At 33.9% G+C, this 21,100-nt stretch overlaps 1 long non-coding RNA gene across 1 annotated transcript in view; it reads left to right on the top strand.

The window, feature by feature from the left end:
- Nucleotides 1-21,100, top strand: part of LOC140712868 (uncharacterized) — a 520,232-nt gene that overhangs the window by 89,958 nt on the left and 409,174 nt on the right. The window contains exon 2 of the long non-coding RNA XR_012094676.1: nt 15,489-15,521. This is a non-coding gene — a long non-coding RNA (uncharacterized lncRNA). The remainder of the gene's footprint in view (nt 1-15,488; nt 15,522-21,100) is intronic.

Genomic DNA, 21,100 nt, shown 5'->3' with positions numbered 1-21,100 from the left:
CAAGGAGAATTGCTCTTTTGAAGGCCATGGGGACTTTGAGGCTTTTCTGAAATCCTATGAACTCTGAGAAACCTAATATAGAAGTGTTATTAAAACATACATTGACATTCTACTGTACAAACAACTCTAAAAGATGCACTGTGCAGAAATGGTTTTATGCATAAAAACAACAAAATCAGAAGTGGCAATAAATTTCAAAAATACTTATTTTTATTTGTTCTAATTTAATATTCTAATTAAATGCATCATCAATTATCTTCTTGGTTAATAAAAGCTTCCATTTAGTCTTTCAATTTTTTTTCAGTGTTATAAACACACTTCTACAAAATTCTTTTCTTGAATTTGGCTTTAAAATTTTCTACTGAGCAAAATCTGCAAAAGAAAGCAAAATAATTATAAAAATATAATGAATCCTATCTTTATGACCATGATTATTTTTACAACCTTTGAAGTATCACAAAAGTAGTATTTTTTCAAAGAAAAAAGATTCTAAAACTCCACACTTTCTCATAATAATCTGAAATAAAATTAATTCTATTGTCCTCATAAAAAGAGAACATAGCCTTCAACATTGTCTGCAAAGAATTTGGAAAAGGATTGAAATAATGAAGTGTTCTTGCTAAAATGAAAATGAACATTTTGCTTCAAGTATCTTTGTAATTTCAAAACTAATGATTGTGAATCAGCAACAGCTACGGACTTGGGGATAAAAATGGAGTACTCAGCATCCTTAGAGAAGCTTTTTAGCTATGAATAGCTCATAAGAAATATATTATAAATAGACTCTCTCAATTTACAGAAACATATATATATGTGTATATATATTATGTGTATATATATGCATATATATATATTTTGTGTATATATATGCATATATATATTCTGTGTATATATATATGCCTTAGGACTTATGTGTGTGTGTGTGTGCATACATAAATAAATATATATACATACACATGCACACACACACAAATAGTTGTTCCTCAGTATCCAAGGGGGATTTGTTCCAGGACAACCAGGCAGATACCAAAATCCATAGATGCTCAAGTTCCTTATATAAAATAGTGTAGTATTTGTATATAACCTGTGCATATCCTCATTTATAGTTTAAATAATCTCTAGATTACTCACAATATCTAATCCAATGTAAATACTGTGTAAATTGTTATTATTCTGCATTGTTTGGAGAATAATGATAAGAAAAGCCTTTGCATGTTCAGTACAAATGCAACCATCATTTTTTTCCCCCAAATATGTTACATCAGCAGTTGGTTGAACCCACGATTGTAGAACCCATGTATATGGAGGGCTAGCTGTACATACATATTCTTCCTAAGTGAAAATACAAGCCTTATTTAATTTGAATGTTATTAAAAGAGTAAATGAATAAAATTAATTTATATCTGAATATATAAATTTTAATTTAAAATTGAATAAAAATGTATTTGAATTTGGAAGTTTACTCTTTAACTGGAAATAAAATACAGACTTGTAATTACAATAGCATATCCTTAAGGCAGGCACTACAAACATTGAAAAATGTTTGCTTTACACTTAAGTTTTTATGATTTGCAGCTTATTTGTTTACTTTCCAAAAGGCTTTTGTCTCAATTACAACATAGATTTTCTTTATTATTTTTTTGCACAGGGAATCAACTGAATTAAAAATCTGCTTTACACATCTTAAGGAGAGTAATAAGACAAAAATTAGAATGACAACAATAAATAAAAGTGGACACCCTAAAGACAATGATTTGATGGCATTTATTCAATGCTTACTACACTAAAAATCTTCCTTTTGTCCCTTTCTGCTATAGCTATGAATAGGTATTTAATAAAATTTTAAGATAAAAGAGCTTTTTCCCAGTAATAGCATGGACACCATAAAAAAAGATAAAAGGGCCTTTTTGTCAGCCTCTTCAGTTTTAGAGATTCATAGGACCAGCTAATTTTGTGGCAAGTTTGGAAATTCAACTCCAAGGTCCTAATTAATAAGCCCAGTCTTGGACTTTATTTTTACAATTGAAATGCGTAGACATATGTGTCATATTCTTAACATTTTCTATTAATAATTAGTCCTGAAATTGTATTGATACAGAGGCCGACTTCTAAAAACAGTAATAAAATTGAACAATATGTAACATACTCCTCATAAGAGTTGGATGAATGTAAATTGAATTTCATACTTGAAACTGACTATAAAATGGAATGAATGGCATGATTCATTTAACAAATATTAATTGAGTACCTGCTCTGTGTATTGGCTTTGTGGATCCATTATTGAACAAAGCAGGCAAAAATCCTCACCTTTTTGAAGATATTTATTCAAGAAGGAAAACAAATTAACCAAGGAGCTATATAAAATATGCAATATATTGAATAGCAGCAAGTGATAACATTTTTTAAAAAGTTAAGGAAATGTTAAGTCTAAGAATTAAAATAAAATTTTTAATTGGGATAGTTAGGCTGGAATACTTCTCTAAAAACATTATTTAAAACATGAAGATATGGCTTTTGTTGCCATTGCTTTTGCTGTTTTAGTCATGAAGTCCTTGCCCATGTCTATGTCCTGAATGGTATTGTCTAAGTTTTCTTCTAGGGTTTTTATGGTTTTAGGTCTAACATTTAAGTCTTTAATCTATATTGAATTAATTTTTGTGTAAGGTGTAAGGAAGGGATCCAGTTTTGGCTTTCTACATATGGCTAGCCAGTCTTGCCAGCAACAAGTATTAAATAGGGAATCCTTTCCCCATTTCTTGTTTTTGTCAGGTTTGTCAAAGATCAGATGGTTGTAGATGTGTGGTATTATTTCTGAGGGTTCTGTTCTGTTCCATTGGTCTATATCTCTGTTTTGGTACCAGTACCATGCAGTTTTGGTTATTGTAGCCTTATAATACAGTTTGAAGTCAGGTAGTGTGATGCTTCCAGCTTTGTTGTTTTGCTTAGGATTGTCCTGGCATTGCGAGCTCTTTTTTTTGGTTCCATATGAACTTTAAAGTAGTTTTTTCCAATTCTGTGAAGAAAGTCATTGATAGCTTGATGGGAATGGCATTGGATCTATAAATTACCTTGGGCAATATGGCTATTTTCATGATATTGATTCTTCCTATCCATTAGCATGGAATGTTCTTCTATTTATTTGAGTCCTCTTTTATTTCGTTGAGCAGTGGTTTGTAGTTCTCCTTGAAGAGGTCTTTCACATCCCTTATAAGTTGGATTCCTAGGTATTTTATTCTCTTTGAAGCAATTGTGAATGGGAGTTCACCCATGATTTGGTTCTCTGTTTGTTTGTTATTGGTGTATAGGAATGCTTGCGATATTTGCACATTTATTTTGTATCCTGAGACTTTGCTGAAGTTGCTTATCAGCTGAAGGAGATTTGGGGCAAAATTGACAAATGGTATCTAATTAAACTAAAGAGCCTCTGAACAGCAAAAGGAACTACCATCGGAGTGAACAGGAAACCTACGGGATGGGATAAAATGTTTACAATCTACTCATCTGACAAAGGGCTAATAGCCAGAATCTACAAAAAACTTAAACAAATTTGCAAGAAAAAATCAAACAATCCCATCAAAAAGTGGGCAAAAGACATGAACAGATGCTTCTCAAAAGAAGACATTCATGCAGCCAACAGACACATGAAAAAAAAAAAGCTCATCATCACTGGCCATCACAGAAATGCAAATCAAAAACACAATGAGATACCATCTCACACCAATTAGAATAACAGTCATTGAAAAGTCAGGAAACAACAGGTGCTGGAATGGATGTGGAGAAATAGGAACAGTTTTACACTGTTGATGGGACTGTAAACTAGTTCAACCACTGTGGAAGACAGTGTCTTGATTCCTCAAGGATCTAGAACTAGAAATACCATTTGACCTAGCAATTTCATTACTGGGTATATACCCAAAGGATTATAAATCATGCTGTTATAAAGACACACACACATATGTTTATTGTGGCACTATTCAAAATAGCAAACACTTGGAACCAATCCAAATGTCCATCAATGATAGACTGAATTAGGAAAATGTGGCACATATACACCATGGAATACTATGCAGTCATAGTATGTCCCTATAAAGGATGAGTTTATATCCTTTATAGGGACATGGATGCAGCTGGAAACCATCATTCTGAGCAAACTCTCGCAAGGACAGAAAACCAAACACTGCATGTTCTCACTCATAGGTGGGAATTGAACAATGAGAATGCTTGGACACAGGATGGGGAACATCACACACCAGGGCCTGTTTTGGGGCAGGGGGAAGGGGGAGGGATAGCATTAGGAGAAATACCTAATTTAAATGACGAGCTAACGGGTGCAGCACACCAACATGGCACATGTATACATATTAACAAACCTGCACATTGTGCACATGTACCCTGGAACTTAAAGTTAAAAAAATTAAGATATGAAGGAAATACAAATATGTGTGAGAAGAGAATTCAGAAAAAGGGAACAATCAGAGCAAAGACCTTCAGGTGGTGTGTGACCTTAATGCAGTTATGAAATTATAAGGGCAGAGTAGGCAATGACTGAGGACAAATGTTGTGGTAGATGAGGTCCATGAGGAGCAGAAAGTCAGATTATAAGTAAGTTAACAGAACAAATAGAATACTCTAGCATTCACTTTGAAAAGGAAAATAGTGATCAATTAAAGCCTTTTCAGTAGAGTGGTATTGTGATCTGTCCTAAGTTTAATTAGGGTCAATGTGACTTCTTTATAAAATAGACTAAAAAGCAAAAGAAAAAGCAAGGAAAAAACAGAGAGATAGGTAGAAGTTTATTCTAAAAATTAGGTAAGAGTCAGTAATGACTTGGACTAGTGTACAAGCAAGAATAGGTGAGATATATTTTGAAAGAAGTGTTAGTAGTATTTACTGAAGTGTATGTGAGAGAAAAATAAAAGACAAAAGGAAGGCTCATTTTTTTTCAACTGGGCAACTGGAAGGAAACAATTGTTATCGACTGTGTTGGTGAAGACAAAACAGGAAATTTTAGGGGTGGATGTGAAGTTCTCTGTTTTTGACTTATTAAATTTTATATAACTAACTCATATACTTGTACAAGTAAGTTTGGAGTTTAGAAAGGATTAGGAGCTGGAGACATAAATTTGAAAGGCAACAGCACTGGCATGGAATTTGTCTTCGAAACTGGATGAAATCACTTAGGGGAATCAATATAGAGATACGGTTCAAAGATTAAATCTTGAGGTAGCTTACAATTTAGGAGTTTTCTAGATAATTTAAGAAAAAAGTAGATTGAGTAAAAGTAGTCAGCAAAATAGAAGGAAAATCAGGCCTGTGTGTTATTAGGAAAGAGGCCAAGTTAAAAAAAAAAAAAAAAAAAAAAGGTATTTTAGTTGGCTAGACTCATCAATGGTGCCAATTGCTTTCGATAGGCCAAAAAAGGTGATCACTGAAAATTGACCATTGGACTTAATACTGTAGAAACTAATCTTAACAACAAAATGAGCAGTTGTGCTGGAGCTGTGGGGATAAAAATTTGATGATAGTTGGCCCAAAAGAAAATAGGAAGATAAATATTTAAGGAATCAAGCTTAGCAGCCATTTCAATGAGTTTTACTTTGTAAATAGAAGAGAAATGAGATAATAGCTGCAAGAGAAAGTAGACAAGATAATTTGTCTTTATAAAATTGGCAGTTTTTTTTTTTTCTCTAAAATTGGAAGCTAGCCTGATGTTGATGGGTATGGTCCAGTTGATGGGCAATATTTCATGGTTCAAGAGAGAGATGGGAAAATTACTAGAGCAATGCCCATGTGAAGGAAAGGGACAAGGTTATGTACACAATAGAAGGACTGTATTTACTTAGGGTCCAGTCCATGCTAATAAAATAAATTAGAATATTCAAGTATAAATGTGGGAAAGTGGATGTGAAGGGACAATTTGTAGAATTTGTCTTTTAAATGATTTTCTCTCTTCTGTGAAGTAGAGTGGTCACAGCAGAGAGTGGATAATTTTGAGGCAAGAGGCCATAGTACAAAAGAGTTCTAATAGGTACAGTAAAAAAGTGAATGAACTAGAATAATACAATGTGAGTTAGTGCTCGTGATCTTAGAGTCAGTCCCGGTTGTGGTTGTTTGGTTTTCCCTGCAGGGTTGTTCACTGGTGGAGGTGCGGATGAATAGTATGTGGAGTACTGTTTTCAATCATGGTTGGTGTTATTTAGTTAATACACTATACAAACATGATAGGAAACAATGTTGCATTAAGGAAGTGATTTTATAGTGATTAGCAATAAAATTTAAGCCGGATAATAAGGGAAGTATGAATGTTAGGCGAGGAAGGAGACGTAAAGAAAAGTGGTACGGTTTCAGTGGCTTCAAAAGATTCTTGGAGTTTGGTTCTAAGAGGGACTGAGCTGAAAAAATAGAAAATGATAAGACATGTTTGAAATTGGGTGTTAGGATAATAGTAATTGTTAGTAAGCCAACCGTGTGGCTTACTGTAAAGTCATGGGTGTGATGACAGAAGTTAGTTTTGGAGTTAAAATGGGGACCAAGACGATTGAGAAGAAGAATGGAGAAGTTAGGTCTTGAACTTTGAATTCATTACCATAAAAGTAGTTTTGGAGAGAGTTACAATAAGTCAAGAGCTAAGATTATCAAAGAACAAAGCAAGGAGCCTTTTGATGACAGCAACAGAGAGAGGCTTTTTTATAGAAAAAGTAAAGATAATCGTATGAATATCTCTTCAGGGTGATGAATACAAAAAGACACTTACTCCACTTTGGGTAAAAACATATAAAGTATGCAGAAGAAAGGTTATCATTGGAAAACAGCCAGGTGTAAGTTAGAGCAAGTCAGTGTGACAGACATTCAGGGGAGAGATTAAGGATGTAGTTGATTTTGCTAATAAATGAACTTAAGAGAAAAACATGTAGGTGGTAGGAGGATGAACAGTCAGTTTCAGAAGAGATCTTGGAGTAGGATGAGATTTCAAAGATTATATGATCTAATCTTTTGTATCTCAAGATACAAAATAACTTCTTTGCGATATAACTAATATTTTGTCTTTATTTGAATATATTTCCTGTGACTGCCTTCTTACAAGGCAGTCCATTCAAAGAAATGACACGTTTTTCCATGTTTACAAGTAATTCCCTTGACCCCAAATTGAAACAGAAATCTGTCCATCACAGATTCTTCATGATTATGATTCTCCCTTGCTTGCTTGCACTCCTCCCAGGCAATTATTTCTGCTCAGCTTTAACCATCAGATTTGAACTGTCTGGCTTTTGTGCCTACCTCCCCGCTTCCTTTCTGATGTGGAGTGTTTACAAATTTTCCAGTTACTTCTTTCAACTCATTGATGGTTTCATCCACTGAAATCATCACCTTAACAGCTACCATCATCACAAACAATTTCTACAAGGAGAGGCCCAACTCACTGAACTTCTCTCAGGATTAGTCATATCCCTAACACTTTCACACTCTTTCTTCACACACAGCTTCTCTTCATTTTTGCATAATATTTACTATTACTGTGTTTAAAATATTCTTTATAAGGGTGTTCTAATCTCACATTCATCAGGCAAGATGGAAACCCTGGATAAAATCCCTGAATAGCAAAGCATCCTCCAGTAGATTGGATTCTCTATAGTTCATGTTCACCAATCTCAATCTCAATCGGGTTTTCCACAATACATACAAGAAATCATGTTTCTTCAGCAAGTTTATTCGACCAAGTTCCACAATAAAATAACATCTTATATACTCTATTTAAGTGTTTTCCTACTTCTTTCCTCCCTCTATTAATCTCAGTAGATTATTTCACTTCTTACCAGAACAAATACAGCAGATGGTAACCACATAATCTTTTTGCTAACATATGTAAGAACTGACCTGCTGCCTCTCTGTCTCATCAGGTCAGGCTACTGTTTAATAATATACTACATATTTGGTGACTTCAACAACAATCATTTATTTCTCACAATTCCAGGGACTGGAAAGTCCAAGATCAAGGCTCTGACAGATCTGGTTTATGGTGAGGACACTCTTCCTGATTCGCAGATGGCAGTCTTCTTTTGTATCTTCATATGGTACAGGGCAGAGAGAGGGGAAGCAAACTCTCTTGGGTCTCTTTGTGTGGGAGTTATTAATCTTACTCTAGTGGGCACTACCTGATGACATAATTACTTATCAAAGGCTCTATCTCCTACTGCCATTGCACTGGGGCTTAGGATTTGTATACATGAATTTTGAGAGGAGGCACAAATATTTAGCTCATACTGTGCCCCTTTCCATTACAATGAAGGAATACACTGCTCCAATTCAAGTTCAGCCCCTGCACATACATTCCCCTCTACTCCCATTGTTTTTAGCTGTTTTTATTCCTGAGTCTTCAACATCTTAATTTCTGTCACTGTCTCCTTCTGATCAAATATGACCTCGTATCCCTAATCTTAAATAAAACATAGCATGCTTTGTCTTGACCTCATATCTCTTATTAGCTATTATTTTTAATTTGTCTTTTTATTTCAATCTCCCTTCATAACCAGCTTTTAACAATAGGTTTTATTTTCTTTTTTATAAATGCAACTTAAACTTTCTCAACTTTCATTTAATTTTGCCACACTAGAGTTCTGATTCTATGTCACCAATTATTAATTTGTTGCCAGATCCTACATATTCCCATCCTACCTTAGCTGTCAGCAGTATTTTACAGAATTGACTACAACATTTTTCTTGAGAGACTAGCCTCTTGATCTCCACGTGTAGTGGACACATATTTCGTAAAAGTCAAGTGAACACAATATGTAATTCTCTTTATTTTAATTTCATTCAATTTTTCATAATCAGAATTGTCTTCTAACTGCATTCCCATTTTACCTGGAGGCAGAAAAAGTTAACTGAATCAATTCCAAGTAAATTCAGAGGCTTTAAAGGATTCTCAGGTATTTCGGGTTTTAATTCAGTAAAATCAAAATTGTCTCCCTCCTTTCTTCCTTGCTTTTTGTATTGGTTTAACTTCTGGAAAGTTCATACGGTACAATTATATTAGATGGTGTGGCATCTGAGAATCAGCCTTCCATTGTCCTATACTGACATCTATTGCGATGTACAATCATGTCTCACATACCCACCACATTGGCATCTGTTGAGGTTTCTGTATTTCCATCTGGTTTCTTGACATATGTTTTACACTACTCTTTGTTATAATGTCTTCTTATCACAACCACAGATCATTTCAACATCTGCTTGTTTTCTCTCAGCCATATTTTTTTTCCTTTCTCTCTTGTTACTCTGGGATCATAGGATACTTGCTATGGCTGCCTTGTGCCTTCCCCTTCTTTAGCAACAAAAATACATCTTAACTCTTTTCATTGGGTTATAGGGGAATTCTAAAAGCATAATTCTTTACACTGTTCCAAAAATAATTAAGGGCAAATGCATTATTTTTAGATTGCCAAACTATTCTGTGGGTTCTGTCAAAATCTCATGTACTTCTCAATGATAGCAGAAAATACAATGAAAATGGCCTCTTCTTAGATCTCATCACCTTTTAAATATTGCTCTCTAATGCATTTTTCAACCTTTCTCTATACTGGATAGTGTAATTATCCTTTAGTTATGATGAGAGGGAAGAGTGATTTAATTTTTCATTCTTCCAAATTTTTGCCTATTATGTCAGTAATAGAGTTTTTACTAAAATAAAATAAAATAAAAAAAAACAAGAGTGTTCACATCTCTGCTCTCTACTTTCACTTAATTACAGCTGGCTGCGCTGGGGGAAAAGGACCATATATTAAAAATTAAACTATTTGATGACAATTAGTGGGAGAAACTTACCTTTCTGCAGTACGGCAGAATGGTTAATCTCTTCATCTTTTTTTTTTTTTTTTCCTAGAGAAAATAAACAAAATATAAATGCTGAATATGTTAAAACAGGGGTCTCCAAACCCTGGGCCACAGATCAATACTGGTCCATGGCCTGTTAGGAACCAAGCCACGCAACAAGACCTGAGCAGCCAGAGAGCAAGAGAAACTTTATCTGTATTTACAGCTGCTCCCCATCAGTGTATTACCGCCTGAGCCCCTCCTCCGGTGAGATCAGCCTTGGCATGAGATTCTTTTAGGAGTCTGAACTCTTGTGAACTGCACATGCAAGCGATATAGGTTGCACAAGCCTTATGAGAATCTAATGCCTGATGATCTGTCACTGTCTCCCATCACCCCCAGATGGGACTATCTAGTTGCAGGAAAAGAAGCTCAGGGCTCCCACTGATTCTACATTATGGTGAGTTACATAATTATTTCATTATGTATTACAATGTAATAATAATAGAAAGAAAGTGTGCAGCAAATGCAACGCACTTGAAACATCCTGAAACCATATGCCTCCATCCTGGTCTGTGAAAAAATTGTTTTCCATGAAACCATTCCCTGGTGCCAAAAAGATTGGGTACTGTCGTAGTAAAATATTCAAATGCAATGATGAACTAAATAGAAAGTAAAGAGTATTCCAAGACATAAATAAATTAAAGGATAAAATGAAAGTGACAAGCAGATTGCTGATACTGGTTTCCACCTTGAAATCCATTGCACATTCTAGTAAACTTGAGTTTTTGTTTTCATAGATTTTCAAAGCACAGGGTAAAGGGAGAAAGTGTCCAGTGGTGACTGAAAACAGAAAATCAAAAACATAATCCCAGCCTAAACCTGGGCTCTCTAAATGGCCTAGCCCCTCCATGTAAGTGTAAAACAGGAATAAATGTCCACTCATTCAGGGTTTTATAAGGAGCTATACCTATCTTGACTTCTAGTCCTAAATGAAGGGGAAAAAAAATGCTTCTAGCTAAAAAAAACAGCCTTTATGTTGGATGGCAGCCTGAATTTCCTCAAATTGTGTGATGTGAAAACTTTAATGCAATACTACAGTTTAAAGTGCATCTAGGTTGGTATAGCCCCCAGGCACCTAGCAGAAACAATTACAATTATTTTTCCCAGAAGAACTTGTCTTCAGTCACCACAAGCAATTATCACAAGTAAAAATTTGGAAATGTAAATTTATACTAAAGAAAAATCACAAAATACCTAAGGAAACAAAGTGCCACAAGCTGGAGCCTCCAAATATGGGAACAGAATGACATAACTAAGAAGCAAATATACTTCGCAGGTTACAATAATAAACAAAGGTACTAAAAAAATATAAGAAAAGAGCAAAAGAATTTTAAAGAGACTAAGATGATTCAACAAAAGACTCAAGAGAATGGCTTGATATTGAAAATTACTATTTTAGGTTAGTGTCCCTGGAAATAGACTCTTAAATATGGATTAACATGCAAGAAATTTATTTGGGTATATTATCAGAGAAAACCACTGTGAAGGGAGTAAGAAAAGCTGGATTGGGCAGAAGGCAAGGGAGATGCAATTGCAATAGAATCTTCAGTTGATAATATCATACGCTCTGAAGTTAATCACTCCTAAAACTACTACTAAAAACCAGACATATTTTTAGTGTCTCTATTATACAGAACAGCTACCGCCCCACAGACTGAATATAATAGTTACAAGGGAAAAATGAGATAACAGGCTTAAAATTTCTTTAAGAATTCTAAAAGTTCTATGCAAATGGGTTATTTTGACATCTACACAAGAATCAAAAGAACAGCCACGGGAATCAGATAATCTTACTTCACTGCTGCCTTTGACACTCACTAACTAGTTGACCAAAAGCAAATTACTGTCTCTCTGTGACTAGTTTTTTCATGTCTAGAGTGGCATTAACGATAGCTGCTTCATAGAAGTACTGTGGAGGATTAAATAAAGTGAACACATCTGAAGAGTAAGCACAACATCTATTATATAACAATAGTTTGTTAATAGCTGTTATAATAAAAATATTTTTAAAATGGAAGAGGAAGATCATAATCCTTAATTTAGATTCTGCCTTAAATTGTAGTATATTTACTTTGATATCCTCTTTAACCCACAGTCATGTGCAGAACTTAATTCCTACGCCAAAAACACAACAGTATTTTACTGGAAATTTACATTTAATGATATCTATGAATTATGCAATAGCAGGAGATCCTTGGCTCTTTTTCTGGCTCTTTGTATGAATTTATGGTATTAAAAATTGCTCATCTGATCTTTTTATGTCAATATATCACATGTTTAGACAGAGACACTATTTCTGGTGTATTTTAGAATACGTTCAAGCTGATTCCTTTTATCCTACAAATACACTGACAAAACAACAGCTTATAGCATTGAGATTTGTATTGGCAGAAGCATTTGCTGTTAATCAAATAACTCTGTAGCATGTTTGTACATGTTTTTTCATCTGTGCCTTGAAAAAGATGATATGACTTTATCCCTGTGTTTACTTTTTATTTCCTACCCTTAGAACAAATCGAGGTGCAGTTTCTTCATTTAATAAATTCCCCTTTCTCTGGCCCTTTGAAAACAGCAAAATTACTGCTAACTTTAATCTATCAAGTAGCAGTTGGCATAAATATTATATAGAATCCAATCTATAAGCTGATTTCTTTACAGTGATAAACAAATACTTTGTTTTATTTATGTTTGACCAGATTTATTCGGTTCTTCTTTAATGAAAATCTAGGGCTATTTGGCTCCTACGATAAGCTGTCAAGAAGAAAAATCTCTGCTGTAATGTCAATTTGCAATGCTTGTGGTTCAAAGGGTATTTACAGCACATGATTTATTCTTCCATCACCTAAGATTTTGAAAAGAAACTACACCATGATTAATATCAAAAAAGTGAGAAGTGATTTATTTTTACAAATGTGTCTTGAACAATATAAAGCATGTTATTTCTGATGGTGCCTATTAGGAACAATAGCAATCGAAGTTTGTATAAACATTTTAAATCTCCCATTAAAAAGTCAACACCTTAGAAAAAACTGGAACAGATACTCTACTCCCATCTTGGGGAATGATTTCATAGCTATTAGCTGAAGTGTTGTACAACATTTTATCAGGACTTTTGTTATGAGAATGTGTCCATTCTTCAAATACATATCATCCTTTTAACACATGATTGTTTCCACAGTTTTTTTGTTTGTTTGTTTTTACATTTAATATATATGCATATAAATTTGACAAAAATAAGTTAGTTGAAATAAAAATTAAACAACATTTAAATAGCTCCTAAATTTCAAATGCCCTCTCAATTTTGGGAAATAACTTATAGCAGTTCTTAGCATCAACCTAGGAAAATCTTCAGAATTAATCTCCCAGTAATTCATTCATTATTCATTATTATTCATTATTCTATTCAGAATCAAATCTTTTACACCTGCCTTCAGTGAAGGAAGTGCTTGACTTTATTAGTTATAAAAGTTTATTTCCTTTTCTTTTAATTTTTATTTTTTCAAATTTTTTGTGGATGCATAGGAGGTGTATATCTTTGTGAGTTACATGAGATATTTTTATACAGGCAGGCAATGCGTAATAAACACACCAGGGTAACTGGGGTATCCATCACCTCAAGCATTTATCCTTTGTGTTACAAACAATTCAATGATACTCTTCTACTTATTTTAAATGTACAATTAAATGATTTTTGACTATACTTACCCTGTTTTGCTGGCAAATGTAATAGCATCTATCATTGAAATTCTCATGGAACATCAATTCTTCTTACCATCTTTTATGTGTTTTCTTGCAAAATTACTTTAGCCTTGTTATGTTTTAACTATAAAACCTTATTTAATAATCAAGAGTTATAGTTAAGTGCAGAATTATTCTATTACTAGAAAGCTACATGTGAATTAATTATTCTTAGTCTTTTATTATAAGCATATAATCATTAAATAAGTAGATGCATTTGAATTGATATTGAAAGGCGTCTAGTATATAATGCTAAGACAAAAAATAAGTTAGAAAACACTGTATTTTCATAATTATGTAGTGGTATCTATACATATATCTGTACGCTAGACGATAATATTAAAACACATTGGTATGTAAATAGAAAAAAGTGTGGCATAATATGCAGCAAACTCAATAGTAGTGAGTGGGAGTATAATAAATATTCATTTCTTTTGAGACAGAGTTTCACTCTGTCACCCAGGCTGGAAGGCAGTGATGAGATCTTGACTCACTGCAACCTCCGCCTCCTGGATTCAAGCGATTCTCCTGCCTCAACTTCCCAAGCAGCTGGGACTACAGGTGCTCACCATCATTCCAGGCTAATTTTTGTATTTTCAGTAGAGATGAGGTTTTGCCATCTTGGTCAGACTGGTCTCAAACCCCTGACTTCAGGTAATTCACCATCCTCGGACTCCCAAAGTGCTGGGATTACAGGCGTGTGCCACCGCGACCAGCCAAATATTCATTTTTTACATCTTTGTATTTTACATATCTTTGTGTTTTTCTTCAATAGCCAAAATTTCTACAATAAGACAGGCATGTAGACTCAAATATTAATAATGAATAACTCCACAAGGTAGAATTATAAACGACCTTGATTTTCTTACTTCTTGACTATATTTTAAAATCTATGTTCATAACAAGGGTTATTAATTTATGTAATACAAGGTAGAATCATTTTAGTGGATTGATATTAAAAAACTTTTCTCATTTATTGCATAAACACATCTCCTCATAGACTTTTTCTGTGGAAATACGATTTTATAAATATAGTTAACTTTTATCTGAATAAAATTTATTTATCAATAAACAACCTTAATTGCATGAGCATTGTTAGATCACCAAAGTAAATCTGGTACATCACAATTAAGTTATTACTTGGCCTTCTCAAAAGCTTCTTCAGTTAAATTGCATGAGGATTGAGAATTAAGTGAGTTTTTGTTTCTTTTTTTTGTTCTGGTGGTCATATTACTACTTTTGTGTAAAGTTGTAAGTAATGGCAGTGAATAACAACATAGATCTTTTCATATATAATATTATAGAAGTACATTATGAATGATAATTTCCATATATATGAAATAATGAAAATATTAAAAAGTTTTAAAAAATATTCTGTAAGCCCTTGTTTTAGATCACTTATTCCTTTGTTTCAATAACATGCTTTAATAATCACTCTTTCTTATGAACTATGTGAACATGTAGATGTTATTGTTTTTAAGTTTTTGTATCATTAAGTATGCATACTTTATTTCCTAATAATCCTCTCAAGATTTTTACTATTAATATATATATTTTTAAACTTGTAGCTTTTCTTTGCCTCTTCAATCCTCTCTAGCAATATTTAAGATCTCTGATAGCTAATGGTAAATCTGAGAACATTTCCTGGATTCAAGCCAATCATAACATCTTTAAATAATATTTATATATTGCAAGCTTGCCAGCTACTTACCAGGGCATAACAAAAGATAAATATACACTCCTCTACTACCACCACTAAAAGAAGCCAAGTCATCTGACTGCTAGTGACCTAATTTTTACATGGCTGTTTATAATTCTCATCATCATGTTATAGCAATATGATTTATTAATCCTTCTGGCATTTTTCTCCTTGACAGCCTCTCAGCTGCTGTTACATTCTACTTGGATGGGTAAGTAAGTACTATATATGATTTTAAAACTGCACATCAAGTTTTATATGTCGAGACTGTATTTGCTTTAAACACTTAGTGTCCACTAAGGTGGAATAATTTGGATTTAACAATATAAAAGATAAAAATTATTGTTAAGGGCTCAACATAGATGAAAATGAAGATAACATACATTTGAAGATGTGATTACAATAGAGCCTTTCAATATATTTAACTTAGGGTGGGTTAAAATATAACTCACATCTTAGTTTTTAAAGGCCATAGGATTTTACTTAAAATGGAAAATACACTTTTAAGTCCTCTGCAGACTCTTAGGTATATCCAAATACTTCTGTACAGAAGAAATCTTTTTGCTATAATATTTAAACATTTACACTTTTGCGAATAACACCTCTACATTTTCAAATTAATTTTAAATTGTCAATAATTAGCTATAATCACCAATACAGGTGATGCTTATTTATCTTTATATGTAACTACTACATTTTATTGAATTACAGTAAAGTTTGATTTGATGTTGCATGCATATTAAACACAAACAATAAGAACAGGGCAAAAAAATATTAGAAAGGAGTATGCACATATTAACAAACGCCCAATCAATAATTCACTACAGTTGTACTCTAAACAATGTTGTGTTGCTAGACTGTATGACAAAAAAAGGAGAAACATTTAGATTGTACAGTTCCCTGTGTCCAGTAAAACAAATCAACCATTTTTGCTTAATGTGAATAGACACATTTCTTCATGCCAGTGAATAAGAAGGAGTTTAGGCATATAAAATACATTAAGTAATATTGTATTGTCAACCACAGATTTACACAGCAATGTTTTTCAAATGGGCAATTTACGTTTTTGGATCTCTCTCGGATCTGTCACCTGCATATTGACATTCCAACTCTATAAATTTATGCCTTAAGTTACAGAAACGTTTGTTGTAGGAAATAAAGATAATGTGGATTCATGTGACTTCTTTATGACTTACTTTAAAAATTGTTTTCTTAAATGTTAAGAGGAAGATATAGCTATATTTTGGGCATTATCTTGCTCAAATTTCCAATGTTTTAAACTGTCTTTTGTCAAATGATAGAGGATGTTTCTGTTGTAATTATCTGAATTTTTGAGATGAGCATTTGAAGGAGCTCCGGTTTCAATTGGAAATGATCCATAATCTTTAGACACTGAACTTTCTTCTGTGAAGGATTTGAAGTGTGGTTATATATTTTCTCTAATATTCATAAGTATTCTATTATATTTATTTTAGAGATAAAGCAGTTAATTCCTAAAAGTCTAGGAAAAATGCAACCGTAATGCAACTTTGAATCTTTTCCACATTTGGAAAGGTTGTTTGAAAAGCCAGAATTCTTCAGCATCTTACTATAAAGTCGTAATTTGCGTCTGCCGCATTTCAACTACAAATGTGACAACAGCATGGTCCTATACAGAATAAAAAGGGGGCGCTGGGCTAGGTGCGGTGTCTCACGCCTGTAATCCTAGCACTTTGAGAGGCCAAGGCGGGCAGATTGCCTGAGCTCAGGAGTTCGAGACCAGCCTAGACAACACGGTGAAACCCCGTCTCTACTGAAATACAAAAGAAATTAGCCAGGTGAGGCAGCGTGTGCCTGTAATCCCAGATACTCAGGAGGGTGAGGCAGGAGAATTGCTTGAACCCAGGAGGCGGAGGTTTCAGTGAGCTGAGATCGCCCACTATACTCCCGCCTGGGTGACAGAAGAGGTCTCCGTCTCTACAAAGGAAAAAAAAAAAAAAAGAAAAGAAAAGAAAGAAAAAAGAAAAAAAAATGGCAGGGTGCGCTGATGATTTTAGCCTCCGTATTTATCCAGTTTTTGTGGAGTCTTTAATCTTGTCTGGTCTGACTCAAAATCATTGTCACTTACACCCAAGTTGTTTAAGGATAAGGATGTGATATTCTTCACTGAGATTCGGAGAACTGGCACCTAACTAACAGAGAACCAATTAAGTAACAATTGTCACACGGCTCCTTGGTCATTAAAAATTGGGGAAAAGGAGGAAAATCTGGTGTACTATAGCTTCTAAGGAAGTCAATTCCTCAGTTTAAGTCTTTTATTTTACAGCATATAATAAAGCAAATAAAGTGCTAGGCAATTCCATGATATTCAGAAATTTCGACTTTTAAAACACTATTTATTAAGCTATTAATCACTGTGAAAGATCTTATTAAATTCGAGTGATGTTGATTATTTATTTTAAACAGACAGATAAAGTTTTATGTATTGTGTAAAACATGATGTTTCAAAGTACTTATACATTGTGAAATGGTTGAATCTAGCTAGTTAAAAAAAGCGTTACCTCATATAATTATCATTTTTGTCGTAAGAACACTTAACATCTACCTTCAGCACAGAAGTACAGAGTAGTATGGTGGTTACTAAAGGCTGGCCTGGTTGGGGTGCAGTGATGTTGGGAAAATGTTGGTCAAAGGATGAAAAGTTAGAGTTAGATAGGAAAGATAAGTTCAAGAGACAATGTTGATTTTTAAGCTTTCAGTAAATTAACAACTTATGTTGACATTATGACATGACTTTTCACCAATATCAAAGGCTGTCTTTCATACATAGCACATCTTATTTTCATTTTGAACATCACATGAATGAACTAATATGTCACTCTAGCTACTGCATGTATTATGTAGAAGCTCAGGTAGTTATTAATAGTTATTTTTAGTGGAGAAAATATCATAATCAAGCTATACATAATGCTGCTGTTTAAATACCCCATATATTATGGTAGGCCAGAGGAGGTAGGGGTCCCAAAAGGTGGCTCTGCAAGTAATAACAACAAATTTAAAGCATTGGATGACCCGGTTTTTGAAGCACTTGTTATTGAGCAAAAATCAGTTTCAGAAAATTATTAGAGATGCCCATAATTTTATCAAAGACCAATGATATCATTAAAGCATTACCATTTGGGGAGAAACAACAGTGCTGAGGAGGTCACTAAATAGGTGTATGCATCCTGAAGTCAAGAATTTAAAAGAATGAGCGTTGGAGTGCTCATTTGCCATAAACTATTTTGAACCTTGTATCGAACAAATACATGTTCAAATTAAGGAAAAACTTTGTTTTCCTGTTTTAATTGTTATCTAAACAAGAAAAGACTTACACATGTACAATTTGCAAACACACAATTTCAGAAACCTTTTCAGAGAGGAACAATTTAATTACATGCTTTTTGCATATTTACCAATGAAATGTAAGGCAGTCGTTACATTTTATTTGTATTACAACCTCCAGATAACCGAAAAACGTTACAATAGCATTTTAACGTTTTAATTGAAATATTTTAAAAATTAAACTTTTAGAAAAAATGGTAAAGAAAAGGAGACTGTCTTTCAGGGGTTGACTTGTGTCCCCCCAAACTCATGTATTTAGTTCCCCAATGCCGTAGAATGTAACCTTATTGGGAAACAGTGTCTTTATAGAGGTATTTGAATTAAAATGAGGTCACTAGAATGATCCCTTGTTCAATATAATAGGTACTTATTAAAAGGGGAAATTCGGAGATACAGACTCACACAGAGGGAAGACAATGTGAAGAAACACAGCAAGAAGATGGCCAACTATAGCCAAAGAGCCCCTGAGTCTACCAAAACCAGAAGACAGGCCTGAAACAGATCCTTTCCTGCAGGCTTCAAAGGGACATCTTGATTTCAAACTTCTGTCCTCCAGAATTGTGAGACAAGAAATTTCGGATGTTTTTAGCCAATCCGTTTGTGGCACTATGTTTTGGCAGCCCTAGAAAACTAATGCATTACCTTAACAAAGGTTTATTGTCTAAGATAGACGTTTCATTTCCATAACATCCACAGTGGCTTAGGGAGTTTATGTAGGAAGTCATACACTGTAATTATTTACTGATAAATTTCTGAGGAACAGTGATGAAACTAGCAGCATTAGTTGTTTGATATTCTTTATTATTATTATTATTATACTTTAAGTTATAGGGTACATGTACACAACATGCAGGTTTGTTACATATGTATACAATGCGCCATGTTGGTGTGCTGCACCTGTTAACTCGTCATTTACATTAGGTATATCTCCTAATGCTATCCCTCCCCCTTCCCCCCACCCCACGACAGGTCCCGGTGTGTGATGTTCCCCACCCTGTGTTCAAGTGTTCTCATTGTTCGATTTCCACCTGTGATTGAGAACATGCTGTGTTTGGTTTCCTAGTTGTTTGATATTCTTAAAATTCAGAGTAGTAAGAGACAACGTTGGTAGTCAATTGATATAAAATTACTGAATTAATGTTGTGTGATATGGCTATCCGAGTATAAAACAGTTGTACAGATTTGAACATGAATTCAACCCCAGTATTGCACATATGTCTCTATATTCTTCTCAGGAAACACAAATAATTAGCAGGACAACACTTGGGTTTAGCATCAGAATGTGGTGGACCTATATTTTCCATATGAATACCATATGCTCCCTACTAAAATATCTCAGATAATTTTATATATACCAGTTAGTAATGACCCAGTTTCCACCCCTTTATAACCTCCAAAACCAGAATGAGGAATGGACATTTGACCTAGAGTTAATTTTTGAAGTGTGTGAATAAACCAAATTAGGTCTTTTGTTTTTATTTGCTACTCCGAGGGAGCAGAGTAAAGCAATGCTGAGATATGAATAGAGATGTAGAGGCTTTTAGTAACAACAACCAATATATTCTGCTTTAACAAAAGTTCTGTTATTATTTTATGATTGACTCTTGATAAATCTCTTAAAAACTATTGACTTGGCAGGATGTGTTACTTTGGGATCTCCAGGTCATTCGTTGAGGTGGTTTTGATAGTGTGCTATGTGTTCACAAAATGTATTGAGCTAGGGGAAAATAAAGCATTTATATATATACATATATATATATGTATTTACAATGTTTGCATGTTTACTTTTTCAGCAAGTTGGTTCATTATCAAGAAAAGGTCCCACAACAGAATTATAAATCTTCAGTCTTTTGTTGGCATCTACTCAACTTTGGATGCTTAACTGCTATAAGGACACTGGCTCTGTTTTACTCTGTCCTTTAGGATCTTTGGAAAAAGATGCATGCTCAGAGTCTTCTCCGGCCTGTAGCAATGCTACAGTTCCCTCTTTCAGTTTGCTCCCTGCTTTCTTCCTGTCATGCACAGTTAACAATGCCTTCCCTCCTGCTGTCATCCTCATTTCTCTAGTTCTTGAGCTCACTGGTGGGAGAACAGAACCATTACTAAAAGATGACTGTAAAGTGCTAAAGTGCTCACCCAGCCATAGCATTCTTCTATTTACTGTCCTTGTTATTTATGTTGATATTTGCTTAATCTAGGATGTAAGAGTTTGACATATGGGGTGATTTAGCAACACCAGGGAAATAAATATTATCCACAGTTCTATCATTGAATGACATGAGATTAATAATACCTGAGCTAACCATTCTACCCACATCAAATATCACAATCACAGATTTGAATATATTCCTTTAAAATATACAGTATTAGATTTCATTGAAGCATGGTGTGCTACATAAAGAGACTTAAACAATCAGGGACCCAGTT

The sequence above is a fragment of the Chlorocebus sabaeus genome, chromosome 11, assembly GCF_047675955.1.
Source record: "Chlorocebus sabaeus isolate Y175 chromosome 11, mChlSab1.0.hap1, whole genome shotgun sequence".
In the NCBI taxonomy this organism is placed as follows: Eukaryota; Metazoa; Chordata; class Mammalia; order Primates; family Cercopithecidae; genus Chlorocebus; species Chlorocebus sabaeus.
This window is presented reverse-complemented; position numbering and strand designations above follow the sequence as displayed.